This window comes from Neltuma alba, unplaced genomic scaffold, assembly GCF_004799145.2.
Source record: "Neltuma alba isolate B1F8T4 unplaced genomic scaffold, ASM479914v2 tig00003861_pilon, whole genome shotgun sequence".
In the NCBI taxonomy this organism is placed as follows: domain Eukaryota; kingdom Viridiplantae; phylum Streptophyta; class Magnoliopsida; order Fabales; family Fabaceae; genus Neltuma; species Neltuma alba.
In genome coordinates this window covers 232,219-236,137 of record NW_021633454.1, presented here as the reverse complement: position 1 = coordinate 236,137, position 3,919 = coordinate 232,219, and positions in this window count along the sequence as shown.

The following is a 3,919-nucleotide window of genomic DNA, read 5'->3' as shown; positions in this document are numbered from 1 at the left end:
ATAAGTGTTGTCATTCCTAAAATATCCTTGCTAATTAAGTATATTGGCTAAAACTATCATTATTAGAAGGATTATCTTGGAAAAAAATGCATAAATATAAGAGACAAAATGGATTGGGGTCTTATAATTAGGACCAAATAAAAAGTCAAATAAGGTCTTATAATAAGAACCGGAAGAGTATTATTTATATTCTTACTTCACAACAAGCGACCGTAATTCCTATCCAGTCAAAATTGTAACAGTCAAGAATTAAGGATGTGGGTTTGTAAAAAGAAGATACTTATACTACCTCCGATTCTAATTATAAAATTCACCTTGTAGTGTAAGTGGGACAACAAAAAAAATCTTATAATTAGGAAATGAGAAAGTAATTAAGAAGCTCCTCCATGTGGGTTCTATCCATTGATTTGTTATGAAGAGGGAATTCATTCGTGTAATATCAAAATTGCATCATTCAAAGGTTCTTTAGCTTTTTTCCCCTTAATAATTAGATCAATTATATACGCATATAGAATGAAGGAAATTATACCAATAAAGAGTTGGTCTAGTAATGTAAGGTCTTTTTAGATCTCTTTGGGTTCGAGTCATAAAGGAGACACTTCTATAAATAGGGGAAGCCTGCTTATAAATTACTATTGGTAATGAATGAAACATCGTATTGTTTGGTTGTTGCATGTTCCATGATTTAATTAAATTTTTAGGATTTTCCAGCAATTATCTTTGTCAATGCAACTTTTTCTCAAGAGTCAGGAGTTGCCATTGCTTTTCAATTATTTTACAATTTTTGTGTTTCAGTGTAGGCTTTTGTTATTAAAGAAGGGACCCGGAGAGGATTTTACATCATGAACTACACAGCATTGTGAGGCCTTTTTTTCGTCCCTTATTTTAAGTCGGTCCTCCTCTATGTTCAGGAAAAAAAATTACAATATGAAAAGAAAAGCATGAAAATATAAATTTTAGTATGATTCCATCTATGACTATGTTGATTAGGATAACTAATACATTCAATTTTTAATATAAGAGCTACTTAACTAATTTGATTTAATTAAAAAGTCACATAAATTAGTTTATCATAACAAATATCCTGTAAAACATCGAATTATAAGTTAGAAAAATTAATTGGAAGAACAATAATAAAATAAGAGATAAAATAGATTAAGATCTTATATTTATGATCAAAGTTGACCTCCAAACTAGTTTCTATGCTGGTGTAAAAATTCTCTTTAATCTAAAATTAATGTAAGCTTAACAATCAACATTAATGTGGCCAAACAAGGGGCGATACTGCAATGATTTTGACTCTTAATTAAATGAAGGACAGTATGATATATTCATGGTAAAAATTTAATCAAGTGACTTATAAATAGGATCGAAAAAAACCTCTCTATCTGCCCTATAAAGAGTACCAGAAGAGTATACCATTACATTTAATACCCACACATTCTCTCTCCCACACATTATCTCATCTTTCACATAAATAAGGGTATTTTTGATAAGAAGGTTACACTTTTTACATATTTATTATCTTCACCTAATTTTAACTAACATTTTGAATAATATAATTTGAGTAATTATCTCTTATAAAAAGGAGTGGAGGAAGTAATGGAAAGCAAAGGGAGCGGTTAGGACGCTAGGTTTCAATCCAAGTGGAAGGATGATTAGTCTACATGAGGGGGGAAAAAAACTCAGGCGTATGATAGTAATTAACTATTAACTAAATTGGTAAAAATTAACTAAAATTGTAAAATGCAAAAGAAGCGGCTCGGATGCTAGGTTTCAATCAACTCGCGCTTCCTTGTGCACGAATCAAATGCAAAATTGGGCATCTTTATTGAAAAATATCTATCTAATTAATATGTCATTTTATACAATTATGCCTCTTTAGTGTTTTGTAATCGAATAATTATTAAACAAGTTAATGACTCCTTAAAACAGACCATTTAATTGTGTTTATAATTGTCGTAATGTACATTAAACTTGTTTAAGTGTGGTCATTACTGACACACAGCCTACAAAAGAGGCATGAGACTAAAGTTCATAGGACCTATTGTTTTGAGCTTTAGGCAACTCTCTTCTATTCTTCGTGTTCTGCCTTACTGAGTTATTTTATCTTTTATTATTATGTTCATCCTATTCTTATAGAAAAAATCCGTTTAATATTGAGGAGTATCGTTTCTTACTTTGCCGATAAGTATAGAATAGCTCTTAAAGATAGTATCCATAAGACACGATTTGAATTAACCAGTTATTTGTTGGCGTTGCCATTAAGAAGACATACATAGCATCATAAAGGAGTTGGAAGATCTGTTAAATTTTTAGAGAATTTAGCTGCTGACGCCTACAGAATGAAAATGGAAGGTTAGAAGAAGGAATGTTTGTATTCTATGAGTATTGATTCTGAGAGATGTTTGTATAGGTTTTAAAAATACGATCTATGTAATAAAAAAGATAAAAGGGCTCAATATATAAATATATGTATGAATATAAAGAATTTAATTGTGTAATGAATCCATCATTGTAAGTTCGTTGCACATACATATAAGGCATGTGAAGACAGGAGCGGGCAAGAAACGAAGTTGAAAAAAAATAATAGTATTTGAGAGAATTTTAAAAAAAAATACTGTTGAATTTCAAAATTCTAACTCAGTCTTATTTACCACACTTTGTTTAACTAACTTATTTACTATACTTTAATAATGATTGATAATATTGAAAAAGTAAATGACAACGTATTTTAAAATTTTCAAATTTTAAAGATGTTTTTTTAGATTTTCCCATAGTATTTTGGAAGGCCACATCTAATTCTACTGGACTTTTATATGACAACGTAACTCAAGATACAAAAAGTACATCGCTAATATCATAGGTAAAAATTAAAAAAAATAATTCTATTTCATTACGATAAATAAATACTTGATTTACGTTTGAATAATCTTCAGACATTTTCCTTTGAAATTAAAAACATCCCCCAAACTTTTGCTCTCTTAAATGTTCAAACCATTTGGTTGTGGAAATTGAAAATGAAGATGAGATTGGAAATATGACATGAAAATGAATGCACTAATGTTCTAATTTTACCTCCCAAAGATGGGAAGGCTTGACCGTTAAAAAATATGTGGTTGTAAATTTTATTACATATTTAAATGCTTGTTTACCTTTTATTTTAGATTAATATAATTTTTTATCTCTAAAATTTGTTTTCATTTTAGTTTTGGTCTCTTAAATTTTAAATCATAAGTTTTAATTTCTGAAATTTTTTTCTATTTAAAACATTAATCCATATTATTCCCAAAAAAATTAGACCATTTTGCTTTTTAAAGGATTAAAATTTATAGTTTGAAATCTAGAGACAAAAACGAGAATGAGAACAAACTTAGGAAACCAAAAATTATATAAACCTTTTTATTTTTCAATAATTTTTAAGCAATGCGTTATTATCTTTTAAATTTTCGGTCACGAATTTGGAGAGTGGAACGCATGTGAATAGGAAAGGAAAGAAAGGAATTAACAATTTCTTTTTATGGAAGTTATACGCAATTTTTATATTTTTTGCTTATATTAAGTATTATAAGAAATTGTACATACACTTTATTATTTTCAGGCCTTACTAAAATTTTGTCCGATTTCTTATACATAAAAATCAAACTTCAGAGCTCAAATATTTATTCAAATTTCAACGATCCGAATTAATTTATTCATTTCTGGATTAAAAAATAAATAAAATTAATTCACGTTGACTTCAATACATGAGTGAAGGTGTGTGTATACGACTTTGATAATTGATAATATAAAATATAAAATTTATAATAAGTTATTTTATTTGTGTCATAAACTAGTGTTGATTGTTCTTTAAGCACCATGCCATTCATGGAGCCCAGATAGGGTTCGTTTTGTTTGCAAACATTTAAAAAAAAAAAAT